At 37.7% G+C, this 23,319-nt stretch overlaps 1 long non-coding RNA gene across 4 annotated transcripts; it reads left to right on the top strand.

Annotated features, from left to right (window-relative positions):
- Positions 1 to 5,619: 5,619 nt before the first annotated feature.
- On the top strand, positions 5,620 to 19,384 carry LOC120101439 (uncharacterized). 4 transcript variants are annotated; one of them, XR_015683506.1, is made up of 4 exons: positions 5,620 to 5,862; positions 6,329 to 6,470; positions 11,611 to 11,704; positions 16,503 to 19,384. It is a non-coding gene; the product is annotated as an uncharacterized LOC120101439 (long non-coding RNA). The 4 variants fall into 4 exon arrangements; XR_015683504.1 differs by having other exon boundaries at positions 5,646 to 5,862; positions 11,611 to 12,008; XR_015683505.1 differs by having other exon boundaries at positions 5,769 to 5,862; positions 6,300 to 6,470; positions 11,611 to 12,008; positions 16,503 to 19,378.
- Positions 19,385 to 23,319: the final 3,935 nt, after the last annotated feature.

Below are 23,319 nucleotides of genomic sequence, written 5' to 3'. Positions count from 1 at the left end.
TCTTTTCTATTTTTCAGAGCTGGGGACTGAACCCAGGGCCTTGTGCTTGCTAGGCAAGCACTCTACCACTGAGCTAAATCCCCAACCCCACTGAGTTATCACTTATTACTTTATTTCTTTTTGCTATTTTTCTGTATCTTCTCTGTTAATTCTAATTCCAAAATATATTATAGTCTAATTCCACTAATTCTGTTGCCTCTGGTTCAAGTCACTTCCTTCCTCAAATTACTGTATCCATTAACTAACAATTCTCTTGTTTACACCCAATTCTTCAAGACTTTCAGCAGCAGTCTGAAAGATATTTTAAAATTCTGCATAGTACACATATTTTCAAGCGTAAGACCTTCTAGGAACTTCTAACAGAGCTAAGCTTATTTCTGCCTTTTGACCTTTTCAGTAACTCTTGCTTTTACTTGAAATGTTCTTCCCATAGATTTTATCACGGCTGGCTCCTTTGTGTCATTCAGATCTTTGCATAAATATCACATCCTCAGAGATATCTCCTTAAATCCTTTGTCTAAATTTGCATTCACTAGCACATTGCACTCTTAATTTTCTGCCAAATACTTATAATTACCTGAGAATCTTCTTGCATAACTCCTTGCTGTTTTTCTTTCTTTTACATGCTCCTAACAATATCATTTTCTACTCCACTCCCATATTCCAGAGAGCACACACCACACATTCAAAGACACGCACACACAAATACGCAAAAACAAAATATATATCCTTTAGTTATATAGTTAACATCATACATATTCAATTAAGAAAAATTATCAAAACTTAGAGCAAACATATACATGAATTACAAAATAATCTAGAAATCAATATATCTAAATTTCATTAACAATGAATATTTATAAAACTGCATTCATAATCTAAAAACTGACACTACAGAATGAGAAGCATTAAGTCCTGCTGGTGCCGAACTCTTAACTATCATAAGTATGGAGAAAATTCCTCAAGTCAAGGACCCTGTCTTTAAGATTGACAGTAAAAATATCAGTGTAGACAAACTTCCAAATTAGAGTTCACTAAGTATCTGGTCCTGTTTCATGAAGCATGGAGAAAAATGTTAGTTGCAATCATTCTGACGCACAAATATATCAGCAAATGGAAAAGTAGAAAATTAACCACAAAGTCAAATGTTCTCCTGTTCTTCTGGTATGGTAGTCAAAAGAAACAGGCTGGCATGATAAGAAATGAATGTTTAGCTCAAGTAAAACGCAGGATAGCAAGAAAATATTGTATAACTAGCAAACAAATCATAACATAAGGAGATAATTGCCACTGTTGGTATTCAAGATAATTATATTATTCATACAAATGGGCAACTTTGTGGAATTAAATCTTTATCCAAATGGGGAGACCAAACAGTTAAAGGTTTGCAGCATTGCAGAAACAGAGAAGAGAGAACATCTAGCTGGCTAATGTCATCCAATTGTTCAATATATTTACTGGCAGGTACTCAAAATTCCATCAAATGTTTAAAATTTGCACTGTATCCACAGAAATTCATCAGTTAAATGTTTAAGAATTGTTTACAAGTTTGCCTTGTGGGTATATGTATTCTGTTTGTTGTCTATCTGCGATCATGCTGTAGCAAGAAAGAAAGATTTTAATTAACAAGATGTCTTCATTCCCTGCCAGAATGACTTCTCACGACTCATTTGGGCTTCTCATGACTTAGCCTTTATACCCTTTCTAACCCAAATACCTACTTAAAACAAGAAGGCCTAAAGAGAAGCTTGGAAAACTCAATCAAACACAACTCATCAATACTATTTTGAACAAAAGAAGAAATCCTTAACCTTTACTATTAATAAGTGGAAAAATCATCATAACAAATAGATGGCTCTTAGCTGTTGGGATATTGGTAGAAATGCCCAGCATGGAATAAAAACAAGGTTCATGAAAGCTGGAAACTGAGTCTGGAGAATATGAGAACCAGGAGGAGTGTCCATTGAAAATGGCTGCAGTTTGAACTCCTTGGGGACATTTTGTTGCCTTTGAATGCAAGACACTGTGGGACACTGCTGTACTGCTTCTGTAATGTCTTTTCACGGGATGGTTACCAAATTGGCTCCCTGTGCATTCTTTACAAACACCTTTTTGTACTGTTCAGGTGTGCATATTGTGCAATACTCAAAGCCTAAAGCAATTTCAGTCATAAATGATCCTGTGCAATAATTATGTTGACAAGCCTGTACTGTATCATTTGGGAAAGTGTTTGGATAAGTGAAGCTTTCTGACATGTACCAAGAAAAGTATATATTGGTCTTTACTCAAGCTTGGAACATATTACCAATAAGTACATTCAAGTTAATCATGCCAGTTGCATTTGTCCACACCTAACCTGAGGAAACTCATAGGTACAGTTTTCTCCTTGCAATGAATATAAACTTCTTGCCAATTATCTCAACATACTTGAACCAGTGGTGTTTGGATTCTGATAGTCCAAGAATCCAGTGATGTCTTTGTCAAATTAAGAAAAGAAGGCAGGAAGATGATTTTCTCGTTCCATAGCTCTGAAACTCTCGTGCCCTCCTGAATATGCAGCCTTGTCAACAAACGCAAGGTAATGACTTTTTAATAACTCTCTATAATGAAACCTACTGGCATTTTGCCTTACACCAACTGGAAGCTTAAAGGGAATGAAGGATTGAAATCTTTCTGTGTAATCCATATAACTGTTGATAAGTAAAAAGAATTTAAAAGTGATTGTTATGAGGCCGAGAAAGCTCAGTAATATGGTTCTTGCCCCATGTATAAGAAACCCTGAGTTCAATACCTAGCACTTAAAGTAAAAACTTGAATTGACGAAAGCACTTTAAACTGAACAAAGATATGGGATAGCCTCAGCATGCTTCAGTGAGTTTGAAAATTTCAAACAAATAAAACAAAAACCTGCACTTGTATACTTCTCTGAAGTCTTCACTATCTCTATGATACACACACAGTGTTTTAAGGTTTGAGTATGAAATCTTCCCGGAGGCTCATGAGTTTGAACAGTTGGTGGTGCTGTAAAGGAGTCTGAGGTGCTTTATAAAGTGGGGACTAACCGGAAGAATCAGGCCACTGGGGTACATCTTGAAGTATAATGTTGCAGATTCCATCCAGTAATGTGTCTGGCTTCCTGGTTGGCCAGTGACATGAAGAGAGTTTCACCACTTGTTCCCTCTGCCACCAAGCTGGTTGTACTGAAACTTCTTGCCATGATGCCCTCTCTAGTCTGAAAACTGAGGTGAAATTGTTCTTCCTTCCCTTAAACTGTATTTGTCCGGTACTTGACCACAGCAGGAGAAAAATAACAGGAGTGCTCTCAGTTAATGGTTTAAAACTTAGTGCAAAAGTTATTGATCTAACTGAGCCATAAATGTAAAACCCAACATAGATGCAACAAGATTTGGGGAGAAAATTAAAGAGGGACAGTACAATGTTGAAGGAAGGTGATGTACGTGTGTGTGTGTGTGTGTGTGTGTGTGTGTGTGTGTACAGAGAGAGGGGGGGAAGCATGACTGATAACATGAATCAGGATATCGCTAAGTGCACTCATTAATTAAAAATGCATTTTTTTCAGAATGCTAAGTGCATCGAAATATAAATAGAAAGTTTACATGAAGTCATTAGAACAGGGAGACCTTATTATCACCTCTACCCTACCCCACCTTACATTTGCCACATGAAACCAGTGGCAACTAATGAGTCAAGGGACCCTTTAACTTGTCTGGATTTCAGTGAGTTTCGTGACATAAAGATGAGGACAAAGCATCAGACAAAAATTTTAACATTTTTGTTCTGTTTTTAGTTTAAGACAAGTGATCTAATTCTGCATTCAGAAGAGAACAGATCGATGCCTCTTGAAATCCCCAGAAAAGGACAAAAGTCGATTTGGGGACTAAGAATTTTTTTTTTCTGTTTGGTGATAATGATTGAAAACAAGACCCACTTAAGTAACTCCTAAAAGGTTTCCCCTACTCTCTCCCTTGCCCTGGCTTTGCTCAAGGAGGCAGTCAGCTGAAGTTCAAATGTTACTGCCATCAAGATCCGGTTTCTTTTCAGGACATCTAGGAAGTGTTTTCACCCCCTCCACAGTGTCTCCTCAAACATAAATTGTCCTGAGTTTACATTGTTTAGTCAGCCATGCTTTAGCAACCAATGCTCCTACAGACGAGATTTCTAAACCTTGATTCTTTCATAATCTAAAAGCTAACTTTCTTCCGATCTTCCTTTTTCCTTCTTTACGGAACCACCATGAGACACGTCCCCCCTCACCACCATCACCCTGCCCCAAATAGTTGCCATCCTAAAAGAGTCGAGAATTACATTACTAGATTCTTTTCTCATCATCACTATTGTGTTTTACAAATTTTTTCTTTATTGAAAAAAAACCACAACACATTGTTCCTCTCTGCTCAAAGCGTGGCATTCTGAACTCTGAGCAAAAGATGAAATGAGGTAGGGGCCACACTGTGCCAAAATGAAATGCTTGTCCCTTCTGATCAAGGCAGTTAAATAAGACAGACTCTACTGAATATTGTATTATAAACCATTCCTAAGTACACTTTTTTACATGTGGCTGAGTGAGTAAACAAGTGGAGTATTGTACATTTCTTTTCCTCACAAAGCCAAGAAAGTGGGAGATCACTTCAAGTACAATTCACTTTTTAAAGAACAGATAGACTTTTTCTTCATTTCAGAAATCTTGATACAGTGCAACTAAGAAAGCAAAAAATTTAACTTTGGTGCTTGTTGTTTTCTATTTGATATTCCTTGCCCCTTTCTTTTGTTTGACAACCATAGCAGAGTTAATCAGCTATAGTAGTGCGAACAGACTTCTCTTAGCCCTGCTAATCATGCAAATACCCTTTTCGAAAGCAACCCTGCATTTTAAATAACAAATTTTTTCCATATAAGGATAGGGGGTGGTTAGGGGAAGAAGAGGGAAAATTACTATAATAAAGTAAGTTTAGTAACCTAGTTCATTGGCTAGCTTCCTATGCAGGAGACGAGCACACAGTAAGTCAGGTGTCAGAAGAACTTGCCCATGTTTGACTGACCTGTACGCCACCAGCAGCTAGCCAGTCAACTCCTTTAAGACTCAGCTTTGCTTCTTTTTACAGTGGGATAGTAAGTTTCTGCTTTCAAGTTCCAGTCCTTTAAATACTGTTTGATATTAGCGTTTGTAAAAACCGACCAACAGCTACTAACAGTTACTGTGATTACTGGCTCTGTGCATGCAAAGCTAAACATATATGATCAAACTGAAAAGGGGCCATTGTGGTGATTCAACTCCAAACATGTCCAAACTGTCAGGCAGCTTCTTTCCTGAAGGCACAGGCTAGGAAGAAATGCATTATGTATAAGATAAACAAAAAAATTAATCTTCAGGTTTATCAGAAAAAAGATTATTCATTGGGTTTAAATTATATAAAACATTAATTTTGAATAAATTTACCTGTTCTTGTTTTCGTTTCTTTGCTCACCGGAGAAAAAGCATACACTGTTCCCCAGACCCCCAATCCTTGGGTGGACATGTTCTAAATAGAACAGAACAGCACAGTTCCCCTCCACTGGGGTTCAAGAGTTTATTTCTTCTGACCCAACAATAAATCAACTGACAAAATGGAATTTCTCTGCATCACACATTCAGCATTTAGGCTGAATGGACAAGTTGGCTTTATTTTATGTATGGAAATTCGGGACCATTTTATTATACAGCACGAAGTGCTGAAAGGCTACTTAGATGGGTAACTAGAAGAATATCTAGGAGAAGACATGGGTGAGCCTAGTGGAGCTTGGACCTCCTTTGTATGGTGTTGGAATCCTCTGTTCACCACATCGAACAGCAGTATGTACTGGGTGAGTAAAAAACAAAGTTGATTTAATTAGTCCTTCTAACACTGCTTCTTTCCTTTAGAGACTAGGGCAGGGGAAATTGTATGTGAATTAATGTGGTCTTGCCTTACTTCCAATGCCAATTGTGTTTTCGACTGTGAGAATCCATGTTCAGTATCCCATGCACTCCATTTCTATGTCATCGCAGGTTTGGAAAACCCCATAACCAGATCTGTTTCTTCAAGAAACAAAAGCCAACTTTGTAGTTATAGACAAGACACACACGTTAAGCCAGCTCATATTTTCCTATAGCTTCTCTTTCTAGTTAAGTCTGCAAACTAATTTGGATTAAACTAAAACAGACTTTTGCTCCAAGCATTTTGAAAGTTTAAAGAGTTTGGCTAATTTTGGTTGTCTTTTCAAAATATTTCTTATATGGTTTCATGTCTGCATCCTGGAAGGGGACCAATATGTGCTTCAATCTTTCAAGGAGTTGCTCTTTTCTTCTGCCCGGGCTTCTGCAAAGCAATGGAGGCATGGAAGTCATAAGGCCCTCTGTCTGCTTTTATCTGATGAGATGCTGGACAAAGTTCATTGCCACCAGGAGTCAGAGTCACTGGGAAAAATGCACAGTATGTATTTAAAACATATTGTCATTCTCGGGATATTCTAAATGTGCTGGTGTGCTTCAACCGTTTAAAGAAAAAGAAAGCGATCTAGCCATCTTAACTAATTCCCTACTCACTGTGACATAATTTCTTGCCACTTGACTGAAAGGCGGCAATTGTGATTTCTGGTTTAGAGTCTCTGTTATCACCGGTTACATGTACTGCACAATGATGCTGTTTAAATGAAGAAATCTTCCCTACTAAAAAATCTTTGCCACTGATGCCACATACAAATACCGTATGGACTCACTCTCAGAGCCAAAGCAGGAAAAATCGCCAAAGGGTAAAAATAGTTCTTGATATGATGATATGCTGCTAAAAGCCACATGGTGTTTGGGTGCAGCATTTCACAGTCAAACAATCATAATTTCATGCCTAAAATGTGCATGTTATTTCAGGAAAATATAAAATCTGAATATTGCACATTTGCTACAGAATGACCAGTGAGTGTTGCTATAATGATTTGTTTTTCTTTTACAAATGAATATTTCTCTCTGAGCCTTTTCATGCCATATTGCCTAGGGCAGCAGTGGAAGTAAGGACAGGATAAGGTTACAGAAGGAAGGAGTTTTGAGGATATTTGGTCTCAATTTCTCAAATTAGGTAGCGAATAATGCAAACTTTTTTTCATGGTTAAAATGCTTGTATTATAGTCTTCATCTAAGAAGAGTCATGCTTTGTTGACCCAGCTATTTAGATATACAACTTACGGTTTTGTTTTGTTTTGTGTTTTGCCATATTTCTAATTTTTTATGTTATTTTTAGTAAGGTTTTATAGAAAAGGCTCTCCTTGACTTAAAGTTAGGATGGATTTGAGAGGGTTAAATTGGTTTGAGGTCAAGACATTAGAGTAGAGATAAAAGAACACAAGTGCATGTTTCTTTCAAGTACTCATCGTACTTTATTCGAGCCATATGAGGGCAAGGAGGGGAAGGATAGTAAGGTATAATAAGAAAAAATCTGCAGGGGACACAGGCATAAATCAAAAGTAATTAGGTTCTGGTTTTGATGGATTTTGGTAACAAAAACCTTACGTATTACTCAAAAGACAAAAGCAAGTCCCAAAGCCGTTAAACAATGGTAGATGTTTTGTGGCATCGCGAAAATTAGACAAATAATTTTAGATCCGAAAGGAAAAATCCATTTGAAGGTGATGATAATTACAAGGACAGGTGGATTATCCATTTACCAAACCAGGATAAAGAGGAACGTATCTATTAATTGCTATAAAAATGTTAAAAGCATTTCATTTATAAAGCTTGTCAGTTTAGGAAGAGTAACATTAATTCTTTACAAAACTCAGTGGAGGTAGTGTTATCGTAACCACTCTTTAGAGAAGGTTGAACAATAATGAACTCATATACATATATATGGGTGTGTGTGTGTGTGTGTGTGTGTGTGTGTTTGTGTCTGTGTGTGTGCGTGCATGCATGTGTGTGTGTGTGTGTGTGTGTGTGTTTATGACTGACCACACAAGGACATATATAGCCTAGTGTTGTGGTTGCATGAAACTTTCTCAAGGTACTGAATGAGTAAAAGAAGATCAGCTGAGTAGGATATTCTACTAAGAACCACTGAATATAATTGAGCGTTGTTACTCTGGACCCTGGTGAACTACCTCAACTAATAGTCTGAGCAAAGCAGCAATATAGTTTTGAGTAAGTGGGGACAGATGGTAAAAAGATGGAATCCAGTGTTTTCCTGAAGGAAACTTACATCATACATGGCACATCAAGAAACTATACATTCGAGACATTAAAGATAGTTATGGTGTAGAAGGGCTCTGACTTAAATGTTCTGATTTTCAGATTAAATGGTTAGACATATATGAGATGCAAAATAGAAAAGAAGGTGTCCTTAAAATAGTGGTGCAAAATTTCATGTTTGGGAGATGTAATACCAATATTCATGAATATATGAGCAAGTAGATGAATCCAGGTAGGGACTGTTCTTAGTAATAGAGTAAAGTAATCTCAGGCCATGAATAACAGTTAATAAATCTGAATTTGAACACGTAAGGATGGTTTCTCAAGAAGTCATTGAAAAATGGATAAAAGTTGGTCAGAGAAGAAATTAGTGAAGGACCACAGGAAAAAAAATGAATATTTTACAGACAGCAAACTGGAGAAAAGGGTTGCGACTAAAACATAGTCTAGTGGCAAGTAACAGAGTAGGATACACACAGAGGCAGGAGCTAGCCATTAAAATGCCTTCCATGATCCACGAAGAATGCTGAACTTCATAAAGTTCTAAAGAAGAAAGTGCTATTAGTGAGAATTAAATTGCAGCAAGGTTACTCATTGTATAACCTGAAAACTCAATGAAACCGATACAGAGGGTTTAACAGGCATCCAAGAGAGAGGGGAGTTGACTTATAGATTAGGATGACTTGTGAAGAAAAGAAAGGATGGATCTGTGATACTTTCCGGGCAGAATTGTAAGTGGAGTGCTAATTAAGTACAGATGGTGATATTTCAAGATATAAAAATCCCTCACAGGACATAAAATCAGAGGTAATCCTAAGCTTTATAGTTTATCATTTATGTCTACCATGAAACACAATAATGACATTTTCTAATTTCAGAAACAATAGAAAGTGGATTTTAAGTGTGATTCTCCTAGGATGAATCTGACAAGAAATGGAGACTTAAGAGGAAAATTCTGGAAGTACTGACAGAAGTCAGGAGAAAAATAACATTTAAGGAGTAGTTAGATTCAGGAGAAAGAAAACAAAATGAAAGACTAAATAGATTTTTTTTTTCTGATCGTCTGTGAGCTAGATGACTTTCCTCTCAATGATGGGTGATACCTGATGATCAAATGTAGCAGAGTAGGTACGTGCTAAGAGATTCTTATGCTCAGGGTCCTACTGCAGAAACTTAATAGAACGGTTGCAACTAAAGTCTGTGGTTCCACATTTTGTACTTCTGGGTTTACATTGGGAGATGAAGCCACATATCTTGGCTATGCACTTAGCAACACAGCACAGTGGGTCATGTTGCAGGAAATAGTTGATACACTATACATAGATAACAATGGGTCCAGGTCTTCTGTAACAGAACTGTGTCACCTACTTGAGACTTGCCCTAACTAATGCATCTTCTGTAATGGACTCCTTCATATGGTAACAGACCGGCTTGGCCTTTTTAGGAACAGAATGAGATGGCTCCTGCCCCTGGGACAGAAATATATAATGTCTCGATAAAGATGTATTATGAATTGTTATGAGAGGCTTCACAAATATAAATGAGCAAACTCAGTTGTGCTGTGAATCAACGTACAATGCAGAGAGATTCCTGAGTTACTGGTAAGCCTAGAAGAGAGCAGGGTTAAAGCCAGGTGTAGTAGAAATGGTAATTTCAGGAGAGGGTCCCACCCAGCTAGCTTATTGCCTATGCTTAACAGAGTCAGGCAGATCTTTGCATTCTTTTGCAATGTTACAAGAAAATGTGTGCTTGGTGTGTCTTAAGAATCAAAGGGTCATGGGATGCTGACTCATAGAACAATGAAAAGGAAATGTGGAGTAAAAGACCAGATTAATATGTAAAATAAAAGACTGGCTTATGACCTGCAAGTGATGAGCTAGCCAAAGAAATTTTAGAACAGCAAGAGAGAACTGCTGGGAGAGCTGTCATGAGCAGAAAACAGAGAAAAGGCTGTCTGGAGATCTCCTGAGAAAAGAGATCAGAAAGAGTGTGGAACAGAGAGAAAGCTAGCAGGAAAGGTGTCTCAAGCAGAAACCAGCTGCCAGCCTAGATCCATGATTTGAGTTTGAGTTGTTTGTTTTCGATGCTCCCAGATACCCTTTCTCTCAGAATCCCTCTTCAATCCAAGGCTGTACCTTGGCAATAGGGATTATCACCACAGCCTGAAGCTCTCCTACTACTTTGTAGGAATGATTCTTCAAGACATATCTTCTCCCATATTTAATTTCTTTTAGGCATTTGCTCCTTGGAGGATGCTAACTAATGTTCAGGAATCAAGAGATGAGAGCACAGAAATTATCATAGAAACAGTTTCAGGAAGTATAGATTTGAGGAGAGAGAGAGACCTCATAGGTAGATGCTCTGACACTGGTGAGACATGAAGGGCCTTTGACAAATGAGAGACCTTTCTTATCCATGCAAAGAGAGACTAAAAAAGGGATGGGGATGATTTTGTAAGTTTAAAAACAAGGTCCTAATGTAGTTTTTATTTGTTGGATTAATGAATGTCTATGAAACAGAACATTCACTATCTGCTTAGAAGTGGCTAAAAGTTTAGAGACAAAAGCTTGAAAATGATGCTGTCGTTCCTATAATACAGAGCACTGAAGAGTGAGAAAGGTAAGAGACAAAGGAAGATCTAGGGCGGCTTCATTTAACCCCTTTCCCTGCCTCCTTCTTTCCCTCTCTCCCTTCCTCCTTTCTGTCTTCCTTCCTTCTGTCATCCTCTGTTCTTCCTTCCCTCTCTCCTTCCTTTCTTCCTTCCCTCTTTCATTTATTCTCTCCCTCTCTCCTTTCTCCCTCCTTCTCTCCCTTCCTCCCTTCTGCCTTCCTACTTTCTCCTCTCCCTTCCTCGTTTCACATCCTCTGTTCTTCTGTTCTTTCTATCCTTCTTACCCTTGACTATTTTTTTTATTGTTCCTTTGTTGGAAGTAGCCAACAGAGCTACCCTTGAACTCATGATTACCCGTTTTCAGCTCCTTTCGTTGTAAGACTTGAGGCATTTCAAATATGCCATGTTGCTTGTATACAGTCTAAATAAATTCAATAATTTTGTGGTGGGATGATAGAAGAGTAAGGATTGAATCTCAACTTTCAATTTTATCTTCCAGATACTGGTCTGTTATGACTGTACACATTACTATGGTTTTCTGTTTAGGCAACTTGACTATACCAATTTCTGCATGAGTCTGAGCTAAATATCCCTGGATTCTCCAAGGATGCTAAAATAATTTACTAGCATTAGAGAGACTCCTGACTCTTATTATAAACATTGATACGTGAAGTACATGAATAACACCCAAGAGAATCAACTTACACAGAGTAATGGTTTGCTTTGGTCCATGATTTCAGAAACCATCACTATTTAATTGTATGTATTGTTTATATTCCATTCTAAGGTGAAGGAAGTTGGCTGTGGTAGGATTGCACAACAAATCAAGAATCAAGCAAGAATGAGAGGAAGGAACCAAGGCCTCAGTATACCATATAAGGGTATGACTCCAGATGCCCTAACTCATTCCAACCTACCTGTTCTCCTACCTCCTCCTATGCCTTACCACAGGGAAGTTTATGTGATCATTTCATATCTAAACATTGGCAGCTAACAGAAAACCAGTGTGTAAGCAAAGTAGAAACAAACCTACAAACCTTGTAACCTGCTCAAATCTCCATGGCTCCTGAGGAAGCTGTGACCTCTCCAGGGACATTTTTCCCCAGGCACCTCCATTCTTTTCTACAACTCATAAATAGTGGGAACCCCAAAGAGAAGACAAAGAGAAGGTTATCTGATACACTGGTGAGTATTCAAGTTGCCCTAAAGTAAGAGAGGAAAAAAATACATGATCAGAAATCATTGAAAAACATCCAAAGGTCATTCTCTGCTACTTATATATCTGGAGTCATGGCTCTCTCAATGTACACTCTTTGGTTGGTGGTTTGTTTCTTGGGAGATCTGGGTGGTCCAATTAGCTGGTATTTTTCTTCCTGTGGGGTTGCAATCCCCTTCAGCTCCTTCAGTCCTTCCCCTAGCTCTTTCACTGGGTTCCCCAGGCTCAGTCTGATGGTTGGCTGTGACTGTCTGCATCTGTATTTGTCAAGTGCTGTCAGAACCTCCCAGGGATAACCATACCAAATTCCTGTCAGCAAGCACTTCTTGGCATCAGCAATAATGTGTTATCTGGCATCAGTGGGAGAGGAGGCCCTTGGTCCTGTGGTGACTTGATGTCCCAGAGTCATAGGACGCTAGAGTAGTGAGGCCAGAGTGGGTGAGTTGGTGGAGAAGCACCCTCATAGATGCAAAGGGAAGGGGGCATGGGATGAGGGAATTGTGGAGGTGAAACCAGGAAGGTGAATAACATTTGAAATATAAACAAATACAATGAATAAAAATTCAAAGGTAGTTATGTTCTGTTCCCTAGGAGGTAAATAAAGATTTGACACTGTTAACTGTGATATAGGTATTGTTTTTGTTCTATATCAAAAATGTGCATACCAGTTTCTTCACTGGAATTTTCAAAGCTAACTAGCAAGATTATTGGCCAATCAAGTGCATTTCTCACTACTAACTGTTATAAATATCAATTACTGAAAAGTGATTACTCGAGGGCACAGTCAATATGAAAAACAGCCCAAGCTTAGATCATACAATAATTGTACAACAAAGGAAGAAACCATTTTCCAAAAATGACGTTGTAAAGAGTTTGGTAGAGATTGGGAGACAGTCTGAGACAAGTACTCCAATTAACTCTCCCTGAAACTACTCTCTAATAAAGCAGTTTTGGTACTCATGATTTTTTTCCACATTTCTTTCCCTTGCTTTCTATGACCTGGACCTCATTTCTATGACATTTCTGGAAGTCTCAATAGAAAACACACAGAATTCCATATAAGTAATTCACATCTATTTGTGAAGCTTTAACAACTATTACTCATAGAATTCATAAGATGCTGATACAAAATGTAATTTTATTCACTTCATGTATTGTTTATTGATCATTATTCTCCTGAAAGGGAAGAGGCAAACTTTATTGGTTTTGGCTTTGAACACAATAGATATACAGCAACTTCTCCAAACTTTTACTTTAAGAAACTCTTTTTATTTTTATTTTTATTTTTATATTTTTTTATTAACTTGAGTATTTCTTATTTACATTTCGAATGTTATTCCCTTTCCAGGTTTCTGGGCCAACATCCCCCTAACCACTCCCCCTCCCCTTCTTTATGGGTGTTCACCTCTCCATCCTCCCCCCATTACCTCCCTCCTCCCGAAACTCTTTCAATTTTAAAGAAAAAAATTGTTCCAGGTCTCTGGTACATTCTAGAGGGTCCCTCCACTTCCCACCTTTTGAGGTTGCCTATTTCCATCATTCTAATGGCCTTCAGGGCTTCATTCCTGTCTACCCCAACACTGGATCATGTTCCCCTTTTCCCCTCTTTCTCCCTTCTTCTACCCAGGTTCCTCCTTCCCTCTGCCCCACCTCAGTGATTTCTTTCTTTTCTATTCCAAGTAGGATTGAATCATCCTCATTTGGGTCCTATGGCTTGTTAGCCTTCTTCAGTTCTGTGGATCATATCCTGGGTATTCTGTACTTTTTGACTAATATTCACTTAGTGAGTACATATCATGCATGTTCTTTTGGGTCTGATCCTCATTCAGGATGATATTTTCTAGTTTCATCCATTTGTGTGCAAAATTCATGATGTCCTCATTCTTAATAGCTGACTAGTACTCCATTGTGTAAATGAACCACATTTTCTGTATCCAGTCTTTTGTTTTGACACATCTGGGTTGTTTCCAGCTTATGGCTACCACAAATGTGACTGTTATAAACATAGTGGATCATGTGCCCTTGCAGCATGGTGGGGCATCTATTGGGTATATGCCCAAGAATGGTATAGCTGGGTCTTCTATTGGGAAAACCTATTTCCAGTTTTCTGAGGAACCTCCAGAATGATCTCCAGAGTGGTTGTGCCAGTTTTCAGTCTACCATCAATAAAGGAGTGTTTCTCTTTCTCCACATCCTTGCCAACAGGTGCTGTCACCTGTTGTTGATCTTAGCCATTCTGATTGGTGTGAAGTAGAATCTCAGGGTCATTTTGATTTGAATTTCCCTGATAACTAAGGACTTGAACACTTTGTTAAGTGCTTTTAGGTCACTCAAAATTCCTCTTTTGTAAACTATCTTTAGCTTTCTATATCCCCCCCCTTTTTTTAAATTGGTTTCTTTGGTTTGTGGAGGTTAGCTTTTGGAATTCTTTATATATTTTGGATATTAGCTGTCTGTTGGATGTAGGGTTAGTGAAGATCTTTTCCGAATCTGTATGTAGGCTGCCAATTTGTCCTATTGACTATGTCCATTGCCTTATAGAAGCTTTTCAGTTTCATGAGACTTCATTTATCAATCTTAATCTTAGAGTCTGAGCCATTGAAGTTTTGTTTAGGAAATTTCCCCCCTATGCCAATGAGTTCAAGATGCTTAGTAAATATACAAGCACAATGATCTGGAATTGGTTAAAAATTCCACAGCTCATATATATATATATATATATATATATATATATATATGTGTGTGTGTGTATATGACATATACACATACATGCTTGCATGACCCTTTGTTGGCAATAAATTCGATATTAGAGATATTCTACAAGGAAAATTTAAGATATTTTTACAATAATTTATAATTTTCACAATAATTCCAATACCTACATTACCTGATGAATAATTATTGGAAAACTTCTCAGAGTTTAAAAGGCCATAAAGCCATGCTGATTTTCTGCGTAAGGAAAGTAAACAAATAATTTTTTATTCAATGTAGATCTTATCCAGAGCAAGCCTTTTATTTCCTTATATGTTAACTTTCTATTAACAACATCATTTTCAATTCATTTTCTGTCAATTACAGTTTATTCGAGATTCTAATGGGAGGGTTTTATTTTTAAAAGAATGAGAGGTAAAATATATTTAATGTGCTAGAGACATCCCCGCTTTGGTTGTAGATAATAATAAGCCTTATTTTTCTGTAGTTTTCAAGCTGGGAGTAGTGACAATGTCATCTTTTAGGAACTAAATTTAATCTCCAAAGCTACTATAAAAGCTACTACTGTCCGGGTTGGGGATTTAGCTCAGTGGTAGAGCGCTTGCCTAGCAAACGCAAGGCCCTGGGTTCGGTCCCCAGCTCGGAAAAAAAAAAAGCTACTACCCTGTAACTACCAATTCATTAAACGCTGCACTTAATGGGTGCTGATTAACTGTGGTTCTGAGAGGCAAACTAAATGCAGAAGCTCATCCGTCCATGAGGTCTGAGGTCTGTGTCCTAAGTGTCTGTAACATCACTCTTAGACTGTGGTGGAGGCCTAGGTCCTCTAATATACCTGTGGCTGTTGTTATGACTCGATTCAGTATTTAGTAGTATCCTTTATTGCATGGTGTCATTTGACTTTTGTCTGAATGTCACATAATTATGAATGGACAACATAGATGCTATTGAGACAATCACTAGGCGTCACTCCGGACAGAGCCTTTGCATTTCATGTCAATGAGGTAAAGGAACATTTACTTAATTCTTTTTTTATAATGAATTGCTCATTGTTACAAAAGACAGCGGGGCAAAGAGAAAAAAATGGTCATACCAGAGGAAATAGCTATTACTTTCTCCCAGAGACTTCTAGTTAGCTTGATTTTTGTGTGTGCCGGTGTGTGTGTGTGTGTGTGTGTGTGTGTGTGTGTGTGTGTGTATGTGTGTGTGTGTGTATGTGTGTGTGTGTGTGTGTGTATGTGTGTGTGTGTATGTGTGCCGGTGTGTGTGTGTGTGTGTGTGTGTGTGCATGCATGTGTGTAGCAGGGGAGACTCTGAAATCATATTTATTGGGCTTTTTTCTTTCTTCCTTTTAACTTTAACTTGGTGAATTGCCTAAGAAATCCTCTTGAAATCAAGATTTCCATTGGGCTTGCTAGTGATAGGCCAGTCACTTTCAGGGACAGCTTCACCCGCCCCCCCGCAGGAAGAGCCTAAGGCCACGAGAAGCTGAGTGCCCCAGGGCATCTGTAAGTACACCACTAGCTCCGAATGTACTGGGAGCTGCCTCCGAGCACACATTCACATGTGAGGACTTTTTTCTTTTTTCTAGCTTTGAATCAAGATGGGGAAATCATTTTGCAGTGGCATGAACGGAAGGGAGAGAGGGAGGCAGGGAGGCAGGGAGGCAGGGACGAAGGGAGGGCGTGCAGGCTAGGGACAGAGAAAGGGAGAGAATAACTTAAGTCGTAAAGTAATGTGCTTCTTCTCAGGATGAAGCATGAAATCCCCTGCTGACACTGCGGCTTTGCAAGTGCACACAGAAGAGAAGAGACCACTTTAACACAAACATCATTTTTGGGTCTCTCGTGAGCATGAGCGTGAAGTGACTAGCATAGCAGTGAGTGATTCCATTCAGTAGTGTACCTCAACCATCAATCAATCCTGAATCACTTCCTGGAGGTCTTCTCTGCTTTCCTGAAATCCTACTGAATCCAGCATGCTGCAACTCTTTTAGACTGAGCCTGTCTACAGTTACCAAAATAAGATTCCAATAATTAAGCGTAACTTTTATAATTGTTTTCCTCCAAAGATCCAGAGCTTAATCTGGCTCTGCCTAATCATTTTAATTTGACTTATAATACAGTGTCGGTTTATTCAGTTGGAATTAGTTTCTTATTTCTCTGCTTTTTGTAAGCGCTGCCTGTTTACTTAACAATATTTGGCTTTGCCTAATGATATGTACAGAAGACAGTGCTAAGTGGAACATCAGCTGTTTACATCAGCTCGAACAATTAATGCATGTTAATTTTTAATTACACTGATTGTACTAGAGGCAGAATGTATGTTTCTTCACAGAACAGATGTACTAGTCAGCTTGGCTGGTGAACGTGCATATCGATCAGATGTTGGAGCTGCCAGCCATTCAGCAAAGTCTGCTGAGAGTGTCGGCTTCTAATGTACTTACACGTTGACGGCTTGGAGTCCTGGTGGAGGCAGTGCAGCTCGATACTGAATCCTCTAATGTTTACAGATAATCACAATATGTCTGTTTTGTAGTTAGCGTCCTTTAGCATACGGTTCGAATGTTGTACAGGTATCTGGGAAACCAAAGGTGTGTCACCTGAGCCCTGCTCTCTGAATGACTTTCCTACAGTCTCTTGAAAGACTTAAAGGAACCCTTCCCCCAATCTACAGTTCTTCTCTTAATAAACCTCTGTTCCAAAAAAAAAATACACAAGAAAATGTAATAGTTGCAAAGAAATCTGTTCTGTTGAACACGACACCAAAAACTAGGCAGGGAACACACACAGAACTGACAACTGCTAATGACCTGTCTATTAAAATCCATTTATTGGTCATTTTAACATATTGAGGATTTCATAAAGCATAGGTGTACTTAACCATATGGGTGGAAAAATTCACCCACATCCCTTGCTCCTAGAGAACTCTTACTGGAGAAATAAGACTTGTTTTGCACAAAACAGCAACGAACAGTTATAAGCTTCAGTGGCAGAAGGATACTTTTTAACACGTAGTCAGCTACATGCACAGCATGCTATCTCCATACTTAAGATGCTTCAGGATAGACATAAACTGGGGTTTTTAAGCTAAATATTGTGTAAATATAAGGAAATGAAGAAGCACATTGATTATTTTATTCAAACCTTTAATATCATTCTATAGATAAGAATATCAAACGAAAATATCTCTTCTTAATCTCTAGCCCTTTCTCAACTGCAGCTCTCTAAAATATTTTTATTTGGACCTTTTAAATTTATGAGTTGTTAATGATTTAATCATTTTGACCCATTTATCAAACATTTGTGTGTTCATATGTGTCTGTATATTAAAAATATTCTAGATCTATATGGAAACATGAAGACACCAAAGTAGACACGCCAATATTAAAAACAAAGTAGAAAGTGCAAAGAGTGGACTTAGTGGTTATGAAAGCTGGCTGCTCTTTCAGAGAACACAGGTTTCATTCCAGATACCCACAAGGGCTCTGTAGCTCGCAACTCTTTAACTCTAGTTCTGGACCATCTGATCCCCTCTTACGTCTGAAGGCTCCAGTCATGCATGCTGTACATAGATATACATGCAGGCAAAAACACACAAACACATAACAAACATCAAAAACAAAGATGAGCGTGTCATCTCATATTTTCAGATTACAAAGTACTTTGATGCCTATAGTAGTTAAGACAGTGCAAATATAGAAAATATATTGAGGCAACTAAGGATTCAGACAGTTGTGCAACAGTTTGTTTTCTGTTGTGATAATAAAATACCAAAGAAAGAGTATATCTTATAGGAAAAAGTGTTATTTGCCTAACACTGTTGGGTATAGACTTTCCAAACAGGATTGCGTCCCTCCTCCCAGTCCTTCCTGCTATTCCATCACATCCTGGGGGATGACACTGCAATAGGTGCATGAGGGAAAGGGTGAGGAAGCACGTGTCATTGAGGTAGGAAGCTGGAAGGTCCCCTTGCTATTTTGCAATCACTTCCTCATAAGAACTAATCAGAGCTACAGTAAGAACTACATCAACCCATTCTGAGGTAGTTTTCAGGTAACCTTATCTCTTTCTATTAGAACCCACTTAAAAAAAGTCCCACAATTTCTCAATATCCTCACGCTAGGTTAACAAGGTCCTAACACATGAACCTTTAGGAAACAGATGCAAACCTTACCCGGTTCACAGTGTTGTTCTATGTTGTGCTAACTGGAGTAAGATAGTACCTATAATAAGTAATTTTAGACAAATTATGTATCCATATATATAAAATAGACTAAATAAATCATACATGTATCAAGTTATTTAAGTTAGTTGATGGTTATTATTGTCAAAGGTAAAACTATTGTATCCAGAAAAAGTTACCTACAAATAGCTACATATATATATATTTTTAAAAAGTCCCATAATATACACAATACATATATAACTATAATTAGTGATAAAAAATATCTTTGACACTAAATTTCAAAGTTACCCATAGAAAGTCACACTAGATAAATACATCTGTTCATCAGAAATCATCATTTTAAAAATGAAGACAAAAAAGTAGATATTTATAAGACATAGATCTGATATATAAGGAATTCCCCAAAATAAGATAAAGACTTATAAAAGTAGCCTTCTTTAATAGGAAAAAAAGAAAAAAGAAAATATTTGCCAAAAGAAAATATGTTCATTTGGCAAATGAATAAAAAGATAATTAGCAGTCATTAAAGATAATCAACCACAATGATAAAATAATACAATTCTACCAGAACTGCTAATATTTAAACAACCAGATAAGCTTATATGTTACTCACGTGATGGCATACCTAAAATATACATTTACTGGAGGTGAAAGAGTGTACTGGAAATGTATTCTAGAGAAATTAGAAAATGACAATAAATCATAGTCAATATATCCTTCAAATATATAATAAAATTGTTAGAGGAATTGCATTTTAAAAGCCCCACTTTGAAAAAAGAATGAAGCAAAAATATTCAGGAGAACAATCGCTAATTGTAATATAACCATACCATGAAATGCTTAAAAAGGAATCACTGTTATCTACAGTAGCCTAGATGTATGTCAGAAGCATTCTTTGCTCAGAGAGAAGCAGGGGTAACTCAGTTACCTCCCATAGCATTTTAATGCACTCTTTGCAGAAGACAAGCAGATTGGAATCCTTCTGTTGTCATGGCTATGTGAGAAGCTTTTAGGACCCACTCCCAACTCTAATGGTTAATCTTGATTGCCAACCACGTAAGATTTAGAAACACCAAGGAAACACAGTCTGTGTATGTCTGTGAGAGTGTATCAGAAAGAATATTGAGAAGACTGAGAAGGTAAGACATGGATATTGGTGGCACTCTCCCATGGGCTTGTGTTCCAGACTGGATAAAAAGGACAAAGGGAGAGAGTCTATGTCATCCATTTTCCTCTGCTTCTTGACTGTGAACACAATAGGAGCAGGCAGCCTCATGTTCCTACTGTCAAACCCTCCCTTTAGTGCAGACTGTTTGACTTCTCAAACTGTAACCTGAAGTAAGCCTTTCCTCCTCTAAGTTGCTTCTTGTCAGTTATTTGGCCACAGATACATGAAAAGTGTCTACTATGCCAGTTAAACTGGCAACATCGAAGATGAGAACAAGAATTTAAAATTTCAGGGAATTCAAGACGATAAATGGAAAGACTTGGAGAAAGCCTGCTATAATGTTATGAGAACTACAAGATCCCATGAAGTATGAACCAAGACTCACATCCTTCCTCTTCCTAGGTCAGCTTGAAAGACTTCTCCTGCCTCTTATGGACAGGTACACAGAGACAACCTCCTTTGTGCGGCTGTTTTCTATAGTGTTCTGATCCATCATCCTTTCTTACCTGATTGTAGGTACTTCTTGCTTGTTTTAAATGGCCTATGGCTAAGAGTAGAAGATACTTCTCTTCAGCAGCCTCTGAGGCAAGATGTTTTGTCTTCAGAATGATATTTGAAAATACTGGCAATTCCAAGCTCTTCTGGCTCATGCCTCAACAATTTAAAGACAAGAGAAAGGAAGGCAAGCTAGAGACTCAGAGGAGGAGGATGTAGGCAAGTGCATAGTTGGTAGTAAATGATTGATAAATGGGAAAACAAGTTCAGAGCATCAACAGAAGCCTCGAATATAGCTCTTTTAGATTTAGGTGTGCTTTTGGATTTTGTCTCTTCCTCTGTGGTATGAGATTCATTATTCTTTTAAAATGACATTTCTCTAAAATATAAAAGCAACTGTTTTCTCCTTGGCAGATGTGGCCTTGATATACAAAAGGTAACTAGGGAGAAAGCGCTTCCCTTCCTTTGCTGTTATTTGGGTACTAATTTGATATCCTAGTGCTATGTTTGGAACTCACCTTTCTAAGCCCCAATATTTTTGTCTACAGCAATAAATATTTACCTAAATATTTTCCCCATGAGGAACATATGAAACAGAGAACTAGGATTCACACATTAAATAAACAACACAAGGAAAAAACCCTCAGGCATAAGTATGTTGCTTCGAATAGTACATATTTTGCTAAAAAGAAGTTGATAATTTTCAGAATAAAGGCAAACACAGGATAAGGCATAAAGTGGCTATTTTGTTAGAAGGACATGAGGACAGGTGTCTGGGAAGAACATTTCTGGAGCAAAAACAAATCTTGAACGTTGACATTGGGCACTGTATTTTTTTAAGAAGATCAAATTGGAATGGGTTTGCCAATGAAAATGAATACTATGTAGACTTCATTAATATAAAACAGCCAGTTTCAGAAAAAAGAGAAGAAAATACTGACAAGCTTGAAGGGAAAAGAGACAAAAGTTGCTGCAATTTACTAACTAAAGTGTTCAATACCAGCAAAAATATGAAATGTGCATAGAAATGGGGAATGATCAGCCAAAGCTAGAACAAATGTAGATAACAGAAATTACATGTAAGATAAAACAGAAATTAGCTACATTTTTAAAGACCCTATAAAGTTGCTGTTATAAGCATGCTCCAAGGACTAAATAAAATCATTGTAAAAACAAGAGAAACCTCCGGTGGCTGGAATAGGTTATACCTTGTTGAACAGTTGGCTGAAGAGGCCCCATAGACAATCACACAACCACATATCACAGGCTCTTACAAAGTCTATTAGTTACTCTCTACGACCTAATGATAAGGCCCCACGACTGAAGAAATCATGTCAATCACCAAATGGGAAGAAGTTGAGCTGGTATCCAACTTGAAAATTCATCCCGACTGATTTGCTTCACGATGACTCTGGACTACACTCTGCAGACTATTAGAGGAGGAGAGTTACCATCATTATCACCCGGCTGCAAACCCTCGGCCTACAAAAGCAACCTATCTGCAAGGTCTATTGATTTGATAGTGCTGCGTCATGTGTTGTCATGGGGATAACCAACCACTTTTTGACTGGATTTTTGGTTGCTTCACTCTGTGCAATACATGCCTGGCATTGCTAAAACAGCTAAGAACCTGAGGGTAGAAGGATTATGCTGGCTAGGGGGGAGTACACTGCTATTTTTATATTAAAGGAACCTAGAGATAAAGTGACTTCTAATGAAATATGACTATAGCCATAGATGAGTGCATGATTCAACCTTCTTATTTCAGTGGATGGTTATCAATAAGGAGATCCATAGGTAGATGATGTGCACAGAATGGGAGTCATTGGAGTGAACAGCCCTAAACTGGATGCCTATGAAACCCCTCCTCTCAAAGCTCAAGGATATATGCAGATGAAGAGGTAGAAAGATTATAAGAGCCAGCAATGTTACATGACTGCAAAGAAACAGTTATCTTCTAGTCACAAAAAACTGATGTATATATCAGCTCACGGAGACATGAGGGCTAACACAGAACTTGCATATGTTCAAGACAGACAAAATCTCAGCACCGAGAAAGTGAACACAAAACCTCATCCATAACTAAGAAACTCTTTGTACCTGGTGCCTGCTAGGTGCATACTGTGTATGTCAACCACACTCCATGACAAGCCTTCAGTAGTTAGCCAACAAAACAGACTCCAGAGCTTTGTGTGAGTGGGAAGCAGGCTTTTCAGTTCACCTTGGTATTCTTTGTCTTACTGTTTTGTACTTGTTTTAACCTTTGATTTATTTTATTTTTGTTTGAAAAAGATCTATGTATGTATATATATACATATATATATATATATAATTACATGGCATATAATAGATGAAGAGAGAGAAAGATGACAAATACATGATAAATAGAACATGAATTGATGTGGGTAAGAAAATAAGGACAATCTTTAAGGAGTTGGAGCAGGAAAAATAGGATCAAAATATATTACATAAAAATTTTTTAAACAAAATAACAGTAACTATGAAGGAAACGAAGAGAGTTATGATGAAATTGTTGTATAAAGCAATTACTGTATAAAGGAAATCATAAAGTTAGTACAATAATGAAATTAAAAATTCATCCGATGTGGTGATTTTCTTATGAAGGTATCTTTTTAAATATAATAAAATTATTTGTTATGAAGTCTACCTTGTCTATTTCTGTCTAGCTATCCTGTACATCTTTTGAAGAATCAAAT

The sequence above is a fragment of the Rattus norvegicus genome, chromosome 3 (genome assembly GCF_021556685.1).
Source record: "Rattus norvegicus strain SHRSP/BbbUtx chromosome 3, alternate assembly SHRSP_T2T, whole genome shotgun sequence".
Taxonomy (NCBI): Eukaryota; Metazoa; Chordata; class Mammalia; order Rodentia; family Muridae; genus Rattus; species Rattus norvegicus.
The sequence above is the reverse complement of the archived record's forward strand: the minus strand, read 5'-3'. Positions and strand labels throughout refer to the sequence as shown.